Here is a 21,345-nt window from a genome sequence, read left to right as displayed (position 1 = left end):
TTAAACTTAAAAGTTAACACCAAACTGCCTACAGGGCTCTGACCGTCACAAAAAAGAAAATCTTTTTTTTTCTACTTAGAAGATAAGGGGGTAGATGGGGAATGCCACTGGACACATTTGGGGAAGTCACCAGGTTAGGAAGAATAGAAAATAAGATATAAGTAATTATGGCAAACTTATGATGTGCCAACTTTGATGTGTATGAAGCATTTAGGTGGATTTCACAATTAATAGGGTTTTTTAATTTTAATTTTAATTTTTTTATTTTTTTTATTTTTTTTTTAAATTTCTTTATTGATTAAGGTGTCACATATTTGTCCTCATCCCCCCATTTCCATCCCACACCCCTCCCCACGGATGCCCCAACCCCCTGTTGAACTTAACCATTGGTTAGGCTCATATGCATGCACACAAGTCCTTTGGTTGATCTCTCCCCCCTCCCCCCACCCTCCCCTATCCTCCCTCTGAGGCCCGATAGCATAATAGGGTTTTTTTAGAGTGATGATCTTGGTAGAGCCCATTTACCTCCTGCTTAAAAGGTTCCTCTGTATGACAATAAAGAGTTCTTCTCAAACTAAGAAATATTTGTGTTTTATTTGCTTGAACTTGAAATACCATGAATATCAGGCTTAGCTTCATAGGCCATGTTGGGTGTAGGAGTTATGGTAATCAAACCAAAGGTTAGATCATTGTTTCTCTATCTTGACTGCATACTGAAACCATCCCCTGGGCAGCTTTGACAAAAAGGTTAATGCCTGCATTAGATTTAATTGTCTGGATGGCTCCTTGACTATCAGAGCTGTCAGGTGATTTCAGTACACAGCCAGGGCTGGGAATCCTGCTTTAGAAGAAGCCTCTTAAATTAGAAGACCTTTATAGTATACTAGAAGTCTGGAGCATGAATTCATGCACCAGTGGGGTCCCTTGACCTGGCCTGTGGGATCAGACCAAAACCAGCTCTCCGACATCCCCTGAGGGGTCCTGGATTGCGAGAGGGTGCAGGCCAGGCCAAGGGACCCCACTGGTGCATAATCGGGGCTAGGGATGGATGTGGGAGGTTGGCTAGCTGGGGAGGGACTGCAGGAGGGCTCTGGGGTGTTTCTAGCCTGTCTTGCTCAGTTCTGATCAGCCAGACCCCAGCAGCAAGCTAACCTACCAGTCAGAGCATCTGCCCCCTGGTGGTCAGTGCACGTCATAGCAAGCAGTTGAGTGGCCTTAGCATATCATTAGCATATTATGCTTTGGTTGGTTGAATGGACGACCGGACAACCGGACACTTAGCATATTAAGCTTTTATTATATAAGACTATTTCCCAGAGCATCTTTGGAGTGAGCCTTTATAATGACTTTGATGAAGCTATCATAGGAGACATTGTGTCAGTTAGTTATTGCTGTACAACAAAAACAGGGGTAAAGGCTAATGGAAGGTAGGAGGTTTTTGTGGTAATTGTGCTAATTGGGGATTTAAAGGGGCACTGTTGATAGAATGAAAGAGTAGAACAAGATTGACAGCTGTCACTGTTGATCGAAATAATTCTCATATTTCATTCATCAGGATAGAGTCTTTGAGCAGGTCTAGTTGTTGGTCTGGGGCTCAGGAACCACTCTAAGCCTCTGGCCCTTCAGTTTAGGAATCTTCTAGGACATCGGGTCTCAGACTTTAATGTGCACAAAAGTTACCTGAGCATCTTGTTAAGATGCAGATATTAATTCCCTAGGTCTGGGATGAGCCTGAAATCCTGCATTTCTAGCCAGTGGCTAAGAAATTCTTTTCAGGGCCAGAGTTTTTCAAACTTCAATGTGCATTTGAATAAATTGGAGGGCTTGTTAAAATGCAATCCCACCCTGAGATTCTGGTTCTGTAAATCTAGGGTTGGCCTAAAATCTAGCATATTCCTCTCAGGTGATGCTGCTAATCCAGGCCCAAACGTTGATCCAGAGACATATAAACATGGAATAGACTTTCAAATCTCAGAGGGAAGGCAGGGGAGGATGGATGGGTGGGAAGAGATCAACCAAAGAACTTTATGTATATATGGACACAGACAATAGGATGTTGAAGGCCTGGGGCCCGGGGGAGGTGGGGAGGGAGAAGGGGGCAGGCTAGAAGGCATCAATGTGAGGAAAAGGGGACTTATTTAATACTTCAACGATAAACATTTTTTTTAAAGGAACAAAAAATAAATAACTAAAAATAAAAATCAGTTAAATAAAATAGGCTAGCATTCTTTTGAATTTATTGTTAACATCTGAATATTCATTTCCAAATAGAGGTAAGCATATAGATATAATGTGAAATGAAAAGCTTCTTATGAGTTTTATATATTAAAATTCTATCAGTCATTTGAAATATGAATATATGTATTTATTACTATAAGAGAAAATTGCTACTGTGATTAATGATTCCAAAAGCTGTTAATTATGTGTACAAAATCAAGGATTAAAAACTTTCAAATAGTTAAATCAATAAGAAAATAGATCAGCATATAATAAGGATATTAGATAAGAATGCCTCTAGATAACTTTAGGAACAACATACTGTTCTTTTGGAGTCAACAAATGTTAGTGTAATTTTAAATAAGATGAAAAACAGAATGATAGAGATTGCATATAAACCATATTTATAGTCTTTTCAAAATTATTAGTATATTATTTATGACATTAAACAAAATAAGCTTCATAAACCATATTTTTATTTTGTTATTTAATTCCATTTAGGCTGTGAGTTCTTTAAGAAATCAATTTGCTCTAGAAGTTCATTCTAAGTTGGTGATATTTGGCTTCAACCCAATATATATTTTAGCACTAGACCATTTGGCATTCAGCCCAAATTAGTATTTGCTACATTTCCAACATGAATTTTAGGAGCTGAATCCAGGGAGCTCCAAAAATCCTGAGTCTGACACTATCCAGAGGGTTCTTGATTAACTGGAGCAGCCCACGCCTCCCTGCCCACCTCCCTGCCTTGAGAATCTTGCAGAAAGTCAAAACCAAGCCATTGATCTCCCTTCCTCCAAGGTGAGGTTCAAGTTGCCAGATTAATTACAGGGTGCCTAGTCAAATGTGAAATTCAGATAAACAATGATTTATTTTTTAGCATAAGGATGTCCCACGAAATATGTAAGACATTTCTGTGTTGTTATTTGCTACTAAAGGCCCGATGCACGAAGATTCATGCAAGAATGGGCCTTCCTTCCCCTGGCTGTCGGCACTGCCTTTCCGCTCGGGCCCGGAGCCGCCTTTCCACCTTCCCACGCTACCCAGAGGCCCAGAGCGGCTGGGGTGGTGCAGAATGCCTGCGTCGTCACCATGGTGATGATGCAAGCATCCCACCCCGCCCCCGGCCACTCAGTGCCTGTGTATGCAAATTAACCCACCATCTTTTTTTGGTTAATTTGCATACTCATTCCTGATTGGCTGGTGGGCATCGTGAAGGTATGGTCAATTTGCATCTTTCTCTTTTATTAGTGTAGAAGATACGTGGAAACATTAGGTGAGGCTCCAGTTGCAAGAAACTTGTCATAAGAGAGTGTTTCTGAAACTCATTATTTCTTCCCTTCTAACATCAAATGGGAAATATCTGGAATAGAATGGTAGTTTCTTTAAATTCACAAGATCTGACATAAAAGTAGTTTGGGAAGAGCTCCATTTTTTAGTGGGAATGTTATCTAAACACTAGAGCCCGATGCACAAAATTCGTGCAAGAGTAGGCCTTCCTTTCCCCAGCTGCCGGCACCAGCTTCCCTCTGGCACCCGGGACCCGGGCTTCCCTCGCAGCCCTGGCTTCATCCGGAAGGTTATCCGGAAGAATGTCTGGTCTAATTAGCATATTATGCTTTTATTATTACAGATTAAAAGACTAGTTTAAAACCGTGGAAATCTTAGTTTCAGTCTTAGTTCTACCATGGACTGGTTGTGAGATTTTGAGCTAATCATTTACCTTATTTCATAGCTCTATGACTCCAATGCTTATAAAGTACACCAATAAAAAGTGCCCTCATGTCCGGCCAGTGTGGCTCAGCTGGTTTAATGTCGTCCCCTGCAGCAAGAGGTCCCTGGTTCGATTTCCCGTCAAGGTACATGTCTGGGTTGCAAGCTCGATCCCCAGGCGGGAGCATGTAAGAGGCAGTGGATTGATGTTTCTCTCTCATCAATGTTTCTATCTCTCTCCCCTTCTCTCTTCTTCTTTCTCAAAAAATATTTAATAAAAAAATTTAAAAATGCCACCAGGGAAGAAAGAATGCTGCCAATTAAACTATGACACAATGCAAAAACACTATTGATTATAAGGCTTATCTTTATTTCAGAAATATTAAAATGTGGGGGAGAAATGAATGTCTTAGAATTAAAATATAATATTTTGACTTGCCTCATTTATATGAGAATAATTATCATTTTCCTTACTGCATACACATAGAGATCAGACCAAGAAATTAATAATCAGCTCTTGTTTCTCAATCTAGTTTTAAATTGCACAACAGGGAACTTTAGCTTCCAAGGTAGAATGTTTTCCAATAACTATTCCTGTCAAAGTAGCATAAAGGGAGGTTGAATTTTCTCACAGTATTTTTAGAACAAACACTGTATGATTCCACTCACACAAAATATCTAAAATAGTCAAAATCATAGAAATAGGAAGTAGAAAGGGGGTTATCAAGAGCTGGGGAGGGAAGTGAGGTAATTAGTATTTAGTGGATATAGAATTCCAAGTGTTAATGTGTGTGCTTTGCCATAACAAAACAAAAAAAATTCTTATAGTATTTTTACAAAGGTTCTTTCATGTGTGGGTCAACTAAATACTCTTTTGATCCATTAGGTGAAGAATTATCTTTATGATTATAATGCATAAGAATCCAGTGCCGTTTAAATAGAAAGTAGATGGATCCATGAGATTGTATAGTCTACCCACTCATTAATCCTTTGATCCACCCATCCAATAATGGTTGTATAGTCTACCCACTCATTAATCCTTTGATCCACCCATCCACCATTTATTGAATTTCTTTTTAAAAATATATATTTTTATTGATTTCAGAGAGAAAGGGAGAGGGAGAGAGATATAGAAACATCAATGATGAGAGAGAATTATTGATCCATTGCTTCATGCACTTACCCTATTGGAGATCAAGCCTGCAAGCTGGGCATGTGCCCTGACTGGGAATTGAACCTGTGACCTCCTGGTTCATAGATGGACACTCAACCACTAGGCCACATGGGCCAGGCTTATTGAATTTCTATTCTGTGCCAGATACTGGGATAAACTTTGAGAAAACAGAGGTGAGAGAGTCCTTATTTTCAAAGAGAGGCCCCCCCAAAAAACTATAATGCCCTACTTATTAACAGGTAAGTCTTTTCCGCATTTCAAATCTGAAAAATTGCTCGTCTCTTCACCCCCACCCTCACATGTAATGCTCTCCTTTCTTTTCACTGACTATTCAAACCCCACCCATCTCTTTAAAAGTCAACTCAAATCCTCCTGCTCTGTGAAGCCTTTCCTGGCTATTATGAATCTTCCCCTTTTCCATACTCCTAATTTGCTGAAAGTATTTAATTGGCTCCTTCCTTATTGGGTATTGGATAAATAAAATGCATAGTATGTTAGATAGTTACACAAACTACTGAGAAACATTGGGTAGGATCAGGAAATATGAATATCTGGGGAGAAGGAAGGTTGAAATTTTAAATATGGTAGCCTCATGCACTGGTTGGTGGGAATGTAATCTGGTGCAGCCATTGTGGAAAATAGTATGGAGTTTCATCAAAAAATTAAAAATGGAATTGCCTCATGACCCAGAAATTCCACTTCTGAGAATATATCTGAAGATACTTGATATACTAATTCGAAAGAATATATACACCCCTATTTTCTTTGAAGAGCTATTTAAAATAGCCAAGATTTGGAAGCAGACCAAGTGTCCAAGTAGATGAGTGGATAAAAGAGCTGTGGTAAATGTACACAATGGAATGCTATTCAGCTGTTAAAAAAGAAGGAAATCTTACCTTTTGTGACAGCATGTATAGACCTAGAGGGCATTATGCTAAGTTAAATAACATAGTCAAAGAAAAACAAATACCATATGATTTCACTTGTATGAGGAATCTAATGAGCAAAATAAATAAGCAAAATAGAAACAGACTCATAGATACAGAGAATAGACTGACAGCTGTCAGAGAGGAGGGAGCTGGGGGGGCTGGGTGAAATATGTGAAGGGATTAAGCAAAAAACAAACAAAATCAGAACCAAAAAAACCTCACAGACACAGGCAATACCAGAGGGAAAAGGGATTGGGGGCAGACAGAAGAAGTTAAAGGAAGGATAAATTGTGATGGAAGAAAGCTAGACTTTAGGTGGTGATGTATTAAACCTATATAATTTTATTAACCAACTAGAGGCCTGGTGCACAAAATTTGTACACTGGGGGGGTGTCCCTCAGCCCAGCCTGCACCCTCTCCAATCTGGGACCCATTGGGGGATGTCTAACCGGCAGTTGGACATCCCTCTCACAATCTGGGACTGCTGGCTCCCAACCACTCGCCTGTCTGCCTGCCTGATCACCCCCTAACCACTCCCCTGCCAGCCTCATCAATGCCTAACTGCTCCCCTGCTGCCCGATTGCCCCCAACTGCCCTCCCCTGCCAGCCCAGTCACCCCCAACTGCCCTCCCCTGCTGGCCTGATCACCCACAACTACCCTCCCCTGCCAGCCATCTGTGGTGGCCATCTTTGACCACATGAGGGCAGCCATATTGTGTGAGGGAGTGAGGGTCAATTCTCATATTATCTCTTTATTATTTGGATGTAACCCTAATAAATTAAATTAAAAAATATTTTAAAAAAATAATGAGTGAAACAGGCTAGACACAGGAGAGTACTTACAGACAATATGGTGCCATTTACATAAAGCATAGAAAACAGGCAGAACTGATCCAGAAGTCTGGATAGTGGTTTCTCTTGGGAGAGGTGGTGACTGGAAGGGATCACAAAGGAGGAATGTCTGTTTCTTGATCTGAGTACTGGTTACATATGTATGTTCAGCTTCTAAACATTCATCAATTGTATACTTATGTGCACTTTGCTGTTTATCAGTGTTATAGTTCAATAAGGCATGAAACAAGACACAACAAAAATATTATCCAATCTTTCTTTGAGGACTCCAGCTCAGAACATAATTACAGGTATTCTAATAGAGTTTGTCAAATTTGGATTTATTTTAAGTGCTCAGTGGAAGCAGCTATCTAAAGGAAGGCTGGGACAAATACAGTACTTTGATGAGATAAACAATTATTGTTGATGACATTTCAGAGTTCAGATGTTCTCAGAGTGCACCTTTTCTAAAATCCCCTTTCATATTTTGATTCTCCAATATATAGGTGCAAAATTAAATTCTGTTTCCTTGGGAGCCTAATTATTTTAAGACCTTTTGAAGATCTCTCAATCATGACTCCAGTTTTCAATGTTTATTTTCTTCTGCACTGGGCCAACATGATCAGAAATGTTCTTTTGGACTTTATAAATTATAAAGTCACTTAGAGGCAGAAATTTGAATGCATGCTCTATAAATAGTCTCATGTCAAAGGTTCCAGATATGTGAGAGAACTAACATGGCATTCTATAATTTAAAAGAAAAAAAAAGATTTCCTAATATTGAATCATTTAGACTTAACATGAATTGTTACTGCTCTCTTGTGATAGCAAAATATTTTACACTTTTCAAACATATACAGAGGTAGAGGATATGGTATGATGAACCCTCATGTATGTACTCATCACACAGTTTCAACATTTGTCAATATATGCTGATCTTGTTTCGTTTATACCCCATTTATCTTTTCTCTCACTATAAGATCTTAAAGCGAACCCTCAACATCATATTTTATCTGTAAAGACTTCAGTAGACACAAACACACACCTCTTTTAGATAAAGAGTTAAAGTCCATGATACCATTATCATTACTAAAATAAAATTTAAAATACTTCAATATTATCAAATAGTGATTCAGTACTATAATTTTCCTCATTATCTTGTGATTTTTTTTTCCAGTTAGTTTGGGTTTAGGATCCACTTAGCATCCATACATTGAACTTGATTACTGTATCTTTAAGTCTCATTTAATCAGTAAAATTTTGGACCCTCTATCTTTTTCTCCTGCCATTACATTGAAGGCTGTAATACTAAAATTTAACAAGTTGATTTTGGTCCTATATTTATATTTGAATTCATATTTATTGCTATTCAAATGTAGTTTCTTTGTAGAAATGAGAATCTAATTATTTTTATTTAATTCCATGTCCCACCAGAAGTCCACAATAAAATGGATGATATTGCTATCACATTAATAAGGGGTTCTACCAGCAAATATGTATTTAGTGCTTACAATCCTCACAGCACTTCATGGGGTAGCAATTATTATTCCCATGTTACAGGCAAGGAAACTGAGGCACAGAGAGGTTAAGTAATTTGTCCAATGTCACTAACTAGGAATTGGTAAAACTGAGATTGTAACCTATTTGTCTAACATCAAGTCCATGCTCTTAAAGATAGCCCTATGAGCTTAAGCTTTTAGAAAATATCCTCTATATTAGATGTTGGCCTCTAGATCCAACTTCCATATTTTTCTAGTTGTTTTTTTAATAAGTATTCCTCAAAGGTGTTTTGTTGGCCAATAGGAGAAATGCAAAATCTCAGCCCCCACACCGATCTCCTGAATTAGAATTTTTGGGAGGGGGTGGGGGGCAGGGAGCTTATAAAGAGTTCTCCAGTTTTCTCTTATGCCAGCCCAAGTTTGAGAAGCACTGTGTTAGATTGTACCAGATTGGTGATAAGGCTAACTACTGGATTCTTCTACCTACTACTTTAAGGCCAGTTTAGAGAGATATAAACAGAGTTGCAATTCTGGATTATGTTTTTGGATTTTATGACCAGGGAAAGTCATAATAATAAATGCTTCTTTCTCTTTCCTGGGTCTCTTCCCTATTTATCTTCTTTTCCTCTATCATTTTATGAAAAAAATTTTTATTGGTTTTAGAGAGAGAGAAAGGGAGAAAGAGAAACATCATTGATCTATTGCCTCCTGTGCACATTCCCACTGAGGACTGAACACACAACCTGGGCATGTGCCCTAACTGTAAATTGAACTGGTGACCTGTTGATGCAGGGGATAATGCTCAACCAATTGAGCCACACTGGCCAAGGCTCCTCTATCATTTTTTCATATCCTTGATTTTCTTTCTTTTCCCATCCCTCCTTAAAATTTGTGCAGCTATTGTGTGAGCTTAGAACCCTTGGGTACTGAGAAATACACGCACAATGTGCTAATGTGCCATGAGAAATCCCTCCCTTTGTGTGTTTTGTCTAAAGTTGGCACGGCAGTTATCTATTCACCTCCAAGGCTCAGCCCATGGCATTTCCTGGCTGATCCCCCCATGACTATCCCTGTTTCCCAGACAGAATCAGTTACAACCTCATTTCCTTTATTCTGGCAGCTTACACACATGCATACCTCACACCTTTACCAAAGTACGAGTACTTATCACAGGGGACTGTACCAGGTATTTAAGTGGCTGCTTCTCCTGCCCCCCACTCTGATTGGTGGCTCTTTGAGGGCTGTCACTACCTTATATTAGTTCCTTTATCATGTGTCCCCATGTCTACCACACAGTGAGTAATAAATAATTTCTGAATGAAGGAAATGAATGCAATGAGTCTTTGCTTTAACATTCATGCAATGAGCCTGGTGTCAATAATATGGAGGTGAGGAGTGTATAAAGGGTGGAGGGTCACAGGTGATGGTACAGAGAGAAATGAACAAGCATCATGGTCTGATAATCGCTGTAGCCAACCAGACCAAATGCAGGTGAAGACGTGTCAGATAAGAGAGGGCACTTCCAGCCCATCAAGGCAAAGAGTGGTACAACCACTTTGTTAAGACTTGGTCAAGCTTCCAAGGGGAGTATTCTGCTTGTCCCTCTGGTCAAGTTTCTCCCCAAGGAGACTGGGGACATTGGAGGGCAGAGGAGTACAAGATTTGAGCACAAGATTTGTTTCTAGTTCTGTAACACATGAAAAAGTTTTACCCTTGGGAAGCTTTACTCTAGTAAACATGTTTCCTATTGCCTTAAATCAACTTCTAAAAATACTAGTTATGTTTTCACTATGAAGGTAATATATGCTCACCACTAATGCTTTTAAATATACAGAAAAGTTGAAAGATAGAGCCATACATCATTCCATTACTCCCCAAAAAATCATGATTAATATTTCTTATGTATTTTTTTTCTTTGCAGTTAGGAATAAAACTCTACACATTGATTTAATTGAAATATATATCTAATATTTTCAGGCACTTATATATGTAAAAGGCAATAAGTGATGTGGGGTTGTTCAGTGTTACACAGGGTTTCTAAGAGAATGGCATAAGTGAACAATATGAAAGTCACTTGCTCTGTGTCTAGTTAAGGTTGGAGAACAGTCTCAATCATTTCATAATCTGACTGAAAATATTGGCAGTGACCATTTAGTCTAAATGTTTTCCTCTTTAGAAAGTGTATTTTTCTGGAAGTATGTAAATAATTTCCTCTTATTGCCTGGCCGGTGTGGCTCAGTGGTTGAGTGTTGATCTCTGAACCAGGAGATTCCTGGTCAGGGTACATGCCCAGGTTGTGGGTTTGATCCCCAGTGTGGGGTGTGCAGGAGACAACGATCAATGATTCTCTCTCATCATTGATGTTTCTCCTTCTCACTTCCTCTCTGAAATCAATAAAAATATATTTTAAAAAAATTTTTTCCTCTTACTTACAGAGCAGGCATGCCAAACTCATCATAGTTTTATTTATTTTTACATTAAAGTTCCATTAAAATTATGCAATTTAATGGGCAGGTCTGAAAAAAACAAATGTTTTGCAGATTAGCAATGATATATATGGTTTTCATTAACTAGCCTGTTGACTGCATCCTAAATCCAGAGTTGTACAATGGCTGTTAGATGTACCTTTAGGCAGATTTATTTTTGTAGCATTTGGAAGTATAAAAATAAAAGAAGGGAAAAGAAAAGAAAGAAAAAGACAAAGGCAGTGGTTTCCTCTTCACTGAAAATAAAAGCAACATTTATTTTAAGAATAGCACTCAGTATATTTTACATTTGCAACACATGCAACAGGGTCATGATTAACTGTGCAACCTTTCAGACATATACTCCAATTTGGCTTCATTACTCCTGCTATTTTTCTAAGCTCATTGATATATTTTAGCATGTAGATCCCAAACAAGGAAACCAAAAAGTTGTTCCTTGTTTGGAATTGCCAAATAGTTTATTGGGAAATCCATTTAAGTAGTAAAACTTAATGTTTGAAAATTTATAATAATAATGGTGGTAAAGCCTATAAATGAAATTATTTTACAAATTACTCTTTTTCTATGTAAACTCAAGCATTTGAAGACACTGTTGAATTATATGCATTCCTTTGTTCTATATGCCAAAAGATAGTTTCTTAGCAAGTAGGTAGAGATAAAAATTTGTAAAATTAGAACATCACAAAAGAAAATAAAAAATTCCTAACTATCCCTCTTCTATTCAACTTTACTGGCAGTCTAAGCCAGTGCAATGAGGCCAAAAACGGAAAAGAAGGGACAAAACTGTTATTATTTTCTGACAATACTAGTACCTCTTTAGCTTCAAAGGCCAAAAGACTTAACTAAGTTATTAGAACAAGAAAGCGAGTTCAGTAAGGAAATTGAATAAAAGTTCAACATACAAAACCCAGTGCTCTTTCTGTAGGTCAGTTATAACCAATTGAGAAAGGTGATAGAGATTTCATTCACAGTAACAAAACAAAACAAAACAAAAACTTATAAAATATCTAGGAAATATCTCAACAAAAGAACCCATGCAAGGTATATAATGAAATAAACATAAAAGTATTAAAGTACTAAATAAAACCCAAGTGGTGACACACACCATTTTTAAGGATAAGTGGCTTAAATATTACATAGGCATCTATTATGCAGAAATAATGAAATCTCAATTAAAATCCCAAAGGGTTTTCATAGAACTTCTCAAGCTGCTTCTAAAATTTATTTGTTAACAAAAATTCAATCTATTTTTTCTTAAAGTGAAGGAATACTAAATTCCTTTGCAAAGAAATCACCTACTCAATGCTCATAGATATATCAGATGCACTGATAAAAAATAAAATATAGCACATTAATCTATGTTTCAGTGAACCAAGACTGTCAGGGAGATTTAACAAATATGCCCATTGTGTATAGTCACTAACATAACCTAAAAGAATTATAAGATTATACCTAGTTAAAGTACTAAGCCTACAAGAGGTTTTCAAAATGAAGAAAATTATTGAATAAAAGGGTATCTCCACCCAACTTTATACATTAGTAGTTTTGCCTTATCCCAATTAAATTTTTAACACATTCTCTCTTTTTTGGAACTTCTAAAATAATTTGGGATTGTTAGCATTGGAGTCTACAGGAAGATTTCGCCTAGTTCTCATTTATTGAGTTCTGATTATATGCCAAGTTCTGTGGTAAGAGCTTTTAATTAATTATTTAATTTATTCTTCACAAAAACCAGATGAAGTTAAAAGTTCACGATAGTTAATAGTTTACTCAAGTATTGAAACTAAGGTCTCTCTGTCTTCAAGACACCAGAATTCTCAAACAACCTATGCTCCCTTTGATCTATGTAGATTGCATTGATATAATTATTTCCGCAAAGCTGTAATAGTCTGTAAAACACATTATCAACTTAACAATTTTTTTGTATGGTGGGTTTGATTCCTGGTCAGGGCATGTGTGGGGGGCAACCAATAGAAGTTTCTCTCTCATATCAATGATCGATGTTTCTCTTTCTCCCCCTCCCTGTCTCTCTCTAAAAAAATAAATAAATAAAATTAAAAATATCCTCCTATCTAATAAAGAAGGAATATGCAAATTGACCAACACACTGTCACAAAGATGGTGGCACCCATAGCCACAAGATGGTGGCGCCCAGTCCCCTCAGTCCCACCGAAGTCCCCAGTCCTTTCAGCCCAGCTGGTGGGGCAGTAGGCACACGGTGCGACTGGACCCACCCTCAGCCCCCCAGCTGCACAGGGCCGGCCCGAGGTGCAGACAAACCTCAGATGGCAGCTGCATAGCTGACTCCCGAGGTACAAGCAAGCCTCGGATGACAGCTGCCCAGCCGCCAGGGCTGCCCGAGGCTCAGGTAACCAGGGCCGACTGAGGCTTGTGCTGCTGGCAGGGCAGCAGCAGAGGTGTGATGGGGGTGTCGCCTTCCCCTGATCACCAGGTCGCCTCCCGCCCCTGAGGGCTCCCGGACTGTGAGAAGGGGCAGGCCGGGCTGAGAGACCCCCCTCCAATGTATGAATTTTCATGCACTGGGACTCTAGTATATAATAAAAGCCTAATATGCTAAGTATCCAGTCATCTGGTCATCTGTTCTACCAATCAAAATGTAATATGCTAATGATATGCTAAGGCTGCTCAACCACTTGCTATGATGTGCACTGACCACCAGGGGGCAGACACTCTGACCAGTAGTTTAGCTTGCTGCTGAGGTCTGGCCGATCAGGACTGAGCGAGACAGACCAGACATGCCCTGGAGCCCTCCTGTGGTTCCTACCTACCAGGGGGCAGACGCAGAGAGCCAAGAGGTAAGGAGCACTGAGCAGGTGGGCGGTAAGGAGTGAGGGATCCCGGACTACGAAAGGGATGTCTGACTGCCAGCTTAGGCCCGATCCCTGGGAGGTGGACATCCCCCGAGGGGTCCTGGACTGCAAGGGGGCACAGGCTGGGCTGAGGGACCCCCCGCCCCCCGCCCAGTGCACAAATTTCGTGCACTTGGCCTCTAGAATATATATATAAATGTATATTAGAATGATGAACTTCTGATAGAAAACTTATAAGGCCTGTTAAGAAGCATATGACTAAAGAAGAAATACATAGCCAACAATGACTAAAAATGTATCTGCCATACCAATAATTTAAAAAATGCAAATTATAAGTCTATTTTCAGCCATTACATTGGAAAAGACAATAACTAGTGTTGGCCAAAGTGCAGAAAAATGAGCACTTTCTACACTGTGGTTGAAATATATTGATACAACAGTTCTGGAAGACATACTATATTAATAGCCTTTCCATTTTAAATACACTTAGACTCATAAATCTTAATTCTATTTATTCATCCCGAGGAGATATAAAGGACTGTGGGAAAGGAAAGGATATATGTATAAGACATTCACTACATTTTTGTTTACATTAACACAAATATTGAAAACAGCGTAAGGGTATATTAATAAAAGTTCATTGATTAAATTATGGTATAATTTCTACAACTAAAATTCCTTCAGGCATTAAAAACAATGTAGGAATAGAATGTGTAATGATTGTACTATTTATAATGCTCATGACATATTAGATAAAAGAAACATTATAAAGCAACATACCAGTTGAGTTCTTCCCGGTCACATCTTGAAAGCAAATCTGGCCAGTTAACAACAGAGGGAGAATCTGCTTGAACGGACCAAAAGTGTCCATACTTCATGTCAGTGAGAATTTCACCTCCATCATGTTGAAATTTTTAAATAAATTTGTGTTTTCTGAAGTTGTGTACAATCCTTACTAGAAAATAATGTACATAATTTTTTAAACAGACATTGCTTTTGTAGTTTTTATTTTTACTTATTTTTAAAAAATATACTTTTATTGATTTCAGAGAGAAAGGGAGAGAGAGATTGAAACATCAATGATGAGAAAGAACCATTGGTCAGCTACCTCCTGCACAGACCCTGTGTGTAAGCTTGGGATCAAGCCAGCAACCCGGGCATGTGCCCTTGACTGGAATTGAACCTAGGACCCTTCATTGCACAGGCTGACACTCTATCCACTGAGCCAAACCAGCTAGGGCTGCTTTTGTAGTTTTTAAAACAGCTTTTAAGCTATAGTTTACATTCAATATTATTTTATTAGCTTCAGATGTACAACATGGTGAATATACAATCATATACTTTACTAAGTATTCCTCCTGATATTTCCAGTACCCATGTGCCACTATACATAGTTATTACAATGTTATTGACTATATTCCTTATGCTGCAGTTGTAAATAATTCTTAAAACCACTTCCTTAACAGTTTAAGAAAGTTATTATTCAAACTCAGATGGTAAAATATGAGACGTAAGATCTTGAAAATAATTTCAGAGGAGCTCATTTTGACAGAAATAATTTACAAGAAAAAACAGCAACTAAGTTAAGCCTCAGGCACTGTTTTGTGACTTAAAGTAAGATTGAGGTCTAAATTATATTATGAGGTTCCTCGGGAGACAGAATAGGAATGCTGATAGCTACAAAAAAGGAAAAGAAAAATAATGCAGAAGAGAATGAAATCAGTGACAGCTGCTCAATACTTTTGTGGGACTCACAGGACATGTAACATTAAAGTTTATTGAACCATAGGAGTCCAACAGGATTAGCATCTTATTAATCAAAGGAGGTTAGGATTTTGGCAGCATGGAATAAATTGGACAACTAATGCAAATTGAAAGAGCCTTTTAAACCAAAATACTTATTTGGTCTTATAAATACCCCCAATTTCTTAATTCTTCCATTTGTACTACATTAGAGGCTCTTCATATGTTAGACATTTTAAATCAACCATTAGTAAAGTATTTTCCACGGGATTTTTAAATTACATATTGTTAGTATCTTTTATTATTATAGGTATCCTTGAACTCATTCAGTTTATAGAATCAAACCTAGTTAGGCATTCACATGATATAAGAGAAATTGTAGGTACTTCTATAAAATCCATCATATTCTGTATTCTTACATTGATGAACTGCTCTTTGGATACCTTAAAATAAGCCATATTGTTTACAGTCATATTAAGCATGCAGGTTATTATTTAAGCATATCAAGTACAAAAATCTCTCCCATAATCAGTGCAGACCCTGTCAAAACATCAAATTAGTTAGGGTATTCCTTTCTGATAATCGTTGGGAAATAGCCAAGGAGACTAAACATCTCTTACAGAGCCCTTTTCAGCTGTCTAAATAAATCTATCTCTTAATCTGAAGGAAAAGGCAAGTTTGAAAATCTGATATCTTTATAATTTTTCATGTAGTTAAATGTTTCCACTTAGTAACTTTGGTATCCCATAATCCTTGGAATTTTTTTTACCACTCATCTACAAAATTTGAGTTTAGAAGTATCTAATCCAATGTTAGCCTGTATCTTTGGATTATAAGTAGATCTATTTGCTTCTTTATTGAGAATACTAGAGGCCTGATGCACGAAATTCATGCACTGGGGGGCGGGGGGGGGGGTCCCCTCAGCCCAGCCTGCACCCTCTTCAATTCAGAACCCCTCAGGGGATGTCCAACTGCCGGTTTAGTCCTGATCCCGGGGATTGGGCCTAAACCAGCAGTTGGAAATCCCTCTCACAATCCAGGACTGCTGGCTCCTAACTGCTCACATGCCTGCCTGCCTGGTCCCCCCTAACTGCCTCTGCCTGCCGGCCTGATCGCCCCTAACTGCCCATCCTGCCAGCCTGGTTGCCCCCCAACTGCCCCCTTGCCGGCCTGGTTTCCCCCAACTGCCCCCCCACCAGCCTGGTCACCCCTCACTGCCCCCCTGCTGGCCTGGTTGCCCCTAACTGCCCTCCCCTGCTGGCCTGGTCCCCCCCAACTGCCCTCTCCTGCTGGCCTGGTTACCCCTAACTGCCATCCCCTGCTGGCCTGATCGCCCACAACTACCCTCCCCTGCCAGCCATCTTGTGGCAGCCATCTTTGATCACATGGGGGAGGCCATCTTGTGTGAGGGCATGAGGGTCAATTTGCATATTACCTCTTTATTATATAGGATTAGTGGCCTGGTGCATGAAATTTGTGCATGGGGTGTGTGTCCCTCAGCCTGACCTGCACCCTCTCCAATCTGGGACCCCTCAGGGGATGTCTGACTGCCGGTTTAGGCCCATAGGGATTGGCCTAAACCGGCAGTCAGACATCTCTCTCACAATCTGGGACTTCTGGCTCCTAACCGCTCACCTGCCTTCCTGTGTGATTGCCCCTAACCACTTTGCCTGCCGGCCTGCTCACCCCCAACTGCCCCCCGCACTGGCCTGCTCACCCCCAACTGCCCCCCCCCCCCGCCAGCCTGGTCACCCCCGACTGCCCCCTCTGCCAGCCTACTCACCCCCAACTGCTCCCCCTGCCAGCCTGCTCACGCCTAACTGCCCCTCCTGCCGGCCTGATCACCCCCAAATGACCCCCACTGATGGCCTGCTTGCCCCCAACTGGCCCGCCCTACCAGCCTGCTCACCCCCAACTGCCCCCCCCCCACTGGCCTGATCACCCCCAACATTCCCCCACCCCCCACCGGCCTGATTACCCACAACTGCCATCCCCTCTTGGCCCCTAACTGCCTCTACCTTGGCCCCGCCACCATGGCTTTGTCCAGAAGAATGTCCGAAAGGTCTCCTGGAAGGTCTCCCAGTCTAATTAGCATATTACCCTTTTATTAGTATAGATAGAGGCCTGGTACACAGGTGGGGGCCAGCTGGTTTGCCCTGAAGAGTGTCCCAGATCAGGGTGGGGGTTCCCTTAGGGGGTGGGGAGCCCTGGGTGAGGGGCCTATGGTGGTTTGCAGGCCAGCCATGCCCCCATTGGGGTGGTGTCCCCACTGGGGACAGTACCAGCCTGGGCGAGGGGCTGGGGCAGTTTGCAGGCCAGCCACACCCCCATGGGGTGAGGGTTCCCGCTAGGGGGGTGTAGTCATCCTGGGTGAGGGGCTGAGGGCTGTTTTCAGGCTGGCCACACCCCCTTCAGGGTGGGGGTCCCTGCTGGGGTGCCTGGCCAGCCTGGTTGAGGGGCTGATGGCTGTTTGCAGGCTGGCCACGCCCCCCAGTGGGGACCCGCACTCTATGGGGGAGTGGCCAGCCTGTGTAAGGGGGTGAGGGCCGTTTTCAGGCTGGCCATGCCCCCCAGCAGGGACCCTCACCCCGATGGTGGCATGGCCAGCCTGAGTGAGGAGCTGAGGGCCATTTACAGGCCCCTACCTCGGCAGCAGGCCCAAGTGACCCAAGCCTCCTGCACACTCAGGCCAGCTCCGTGGCAGCCGCCCACAGGCCCCTCCTTCGGCGGCTGGCCCAGGCAAGCAGGAAGCTTGGCTTCCTCCGTCGCTGGGGGCAACCCAAACCTCCCACCTGCTCTAGCTGGCTCCATAGCTGCCGCCATCTTTGTCCTGCTAATTTGCATATTCCCTCCTGATTGGCTGTGGTCATTGCGGAGTGACGGTCAATTACCATATTTCTCTCTTATTAGTATAGATAATAATACTCATACAACAGAATGCAATCTCTGAAAACTATTCCTATATGTGGATTAAGCCTTTTGTTGGAGAGATAATTTAGTAGACTAGGTAGACTAAAAGCAGCATAATGCCAGTATCTTAATAAATCATGGCTTAAGAGAGATATAAAGCAACTTGACAATCTCCTATTAAAAATTCACATTGAGGGAAAATGCAAGTGAGCTGCAGGGCTCGCTGATGGTAAGGGAGCTGAGAGGCTGTTTGCAGAGTGAGCTGAAGACAAATATCAAAGGATCTCAGCTACAGGACAGTGTTGCAGTTACTGAACTTTCAACGAATGGACCTTTTGAAAGTCATAATCTTCTTTGAAGGTTTTCCTTGTGTGAAAAATGAACTTTTGCCCAGTCAGCCTCTTAAATTATCAGAAAAAAATTTCCAGTTCGACCACGATAAAATGATTTTTTCCACCCTGAAAAGCATCTAGGTTCTGTTTACTCCACTAAAATTACGAATGGAATTTAAGGCAATGCAACAGGTTCACAGTCTTCCATTTCTTCCAAGTTCAAACCTTTCTCTGGGTATTTTGAGGAGTAATGATGAGACTATTGGATTTGAAGGAATTCACAAAGTGAGCTAATGGGAGAACCACACTTGATGGTGGAATATAAACTTGGTTACTGCAACACAGTATGCTGATCATGGAAATGGAGGTGCTACATCTGCTTATAGTCATTTTTTTTTTACTATAATTTTATGTATGACACATGAAAAAAATAAAAATTCACATTGAGGAAATACTTATAATAAACATCCTATTTTAGCCCTGCAGTTGTTGTTTCAAGTGCTGTCATTTGATTTTGAAGAGTGTTAGTTGATCTCTTTCTTTAAATTGATTTAATAAAGTTTTATTTTTCAAAATGTGCAGCTGGTGGGACCTGTTGTTCATGCATCTTCACCAGCAGCTGGGGCATCCCCACTTTTGGTGTTTCTGGTGTAAATTGCTTGAACTCTGTGCTTTAAAACTAGTTTTAAAAGTCCTTTACTAAGAGCTCATGAAGGGTTGGCCTGGCCAAGGAACCTTGAATCTTTAGTTTCTCAGAGACAATAGCTGGGGTTATAAGCTTATAGCTGGGATCTTCCCTAGAGAGTTTGTCATATGTTGCTTTGTCAAACAAAACTAGATTATTGAGCTTGTCCTGAGCTTTGACTTTGGACCATGTCTTCTTTTTGGCTTTGCCCCCAGATTTATTCACTGGATCTTTGTCTTTCTTGGCTGACTGTCCAGCATTTTTCTTCTTCTTTTTAAAAATCTTTATTGTTGAAAGTATTACATAGGTTCTCTTTTTCCCCCATTAACCTCTGCATTTTTCTTATTTTTGTCATCCTTGAGTGGCATAGTGAAACTGGAAGAGCAGCTGCTACCATTGTTGCCTTGATATGATGTCCAGTTGACCTCTTCTTATTTGCCAGACAATCCTCAATGATATTAGAGGTTTTAAAAAAAAAAAAAAGATGTGTTCACAGTCCCTGACCTCAAGGAACTGATCACCTAGCCCAGTGATGGCGAACCTATGACACGCGTGTCAGCACTGACATGCGTAGCCATTTCTGATGATACGCGGCCGCTGAGGCGGCCGCATGCCGAGGATGAAATATTTGCGAAATAATGTTTTTACCTCAAAGTGACACACTACCCGAGTTATGCTCAGTTTTTTGGTGAAGTTTGACACACCAAGCTCAAAAGGTTGCCCATCACTGACCTAGCCAGTGGGACAGATATTTTTAATATTACTTTTCTTTTTATTCAGAAAACAGACCAGACTGAAGAGATGCATTTTATTTTTTTAATATTTTTTATTGATTTCAAAGAAGGGAGAGGGAGAGATAGAAACATCAATGATGAGAGGAAATCATTGATCAGTTGCCTCTTGCATGCCCCCTACTGGGGATTGAGCCTGCAACCTGGGCACGTGCCCTGACCTGGAATTGAATTGCGACCTCCTGGTTCATAGGTCGATGCTCAACCACTGAGCCATGCCGGCTGGGCTGAAAAGATGCATTTTAAATGTAAACAGTGACTATCTCTGAGTAGTAGGACTGCATTTGACTTTATTTTTCTTTTGTGTGTTTGTGTGCATGTGTATGATTCATATTTTTCAAATGTTCTATTACAACATAATGTTAATTATTTTATGGCTCATCTAGATCCTCTGCTTCAGGGCCTCTCATTTGGCTGCAATGGCAGGGCTACACTCATCTTGAGGTTCCACTAGGGAGGATCTATTTCCAAATTCACTCTGTGGTGGTTGGCAGGATTCAGTTCCTTGTGGACTGTTGGCTGGAAGCCTCCCTCAGTCCCATGCCTTATGTGGGCCTCTTCATAGGGCAGCTCCTAACCTGGTAGCTGGCCTCCATCAGAGTGAGCAAGTGAGAGATCAAGAGAGAGAAGCCCATCTTTTACAATCTAACATCAGAAGTAACATCCCATCACATCTGCTGTATTCTACTCCTTAAAAACTAGTCCCTCCCACACCCAAAGGATGGACTACCAGGAGATGAGATCATTGGCAGCCATCTTATAGACAAGATGCAAAATTACATGCAAAATACATTCACACCCTCCCAGATTTCCAAAAGTCTCACTGCATTGCAACATCAGCTGGATGTCTGAAATCTCATCACTGAAATCAGATCAAGGTGAAGCTCCTCAGTGTAATTCCAAGTTTAGCTCCTGGAGCACAGTTCCTCTACATCTGAAGACCCCTGATGGTAATGAGACAAGTAAGCTGTCTAACACTCCTAACAAATAATGATGATCAGGCATGAATAACCACAATAAGACATTCCTGTTTACAAAGTGGGGAATGGAGATTCAAAGGAGTCACTACATCCAGCCCATACCCAAGGGTAGGAGATTATGCCAGGGCTCAAAAACCAGGAGGTGGGATCACTGCGGACCACTTAGAGGCTGCCTACCACACTGCCCTTCTATTTGACTCTAATAATAAAAGTAATAAAATTTT

The 21,345-nt window shown here is 40.7% G+C and overlaps 1 pseudogene across 1 annotated transcript; it reads right to left on the bottom strand.

Annotated features, from left to right (window-relative positions):
* Positions 1–19,264: 19,264 nt before the first annotated feature.
* LOC307107454 (small ribosomal subunit protein eS25-like) lies at positions 19,265–20,737 on the bottom strand (annotated as a pseudogene). Its single transcript has 2 exons — positions 20,720–20,737; positions 19,265–19,632 (listed from the first exon to the last, which is right to left on the bottom strand). The product of its transcript is annotated as a small ribosomal subunit protein eS25-like (transcript).
* Positions 20,738–21,345: the final 608 nt, after the last annotated feature.

Source organism: Cnephaeus nilssonii (genome assembly GCF_951640355.1).
Source record: "Cnephaeus nilssonii genome assembly, chromosome: 11".
Classification (NCBI taxonomy): Eukaryota; Metazoa; Chordata; class Mammalia; order Chiroptera; family Vespertilionidae; genus Cnephaeus; species Cnephaeus nilssonii.
This window is presented reverse-complemented; position numbering and strand designations above follow the sequence as displayed.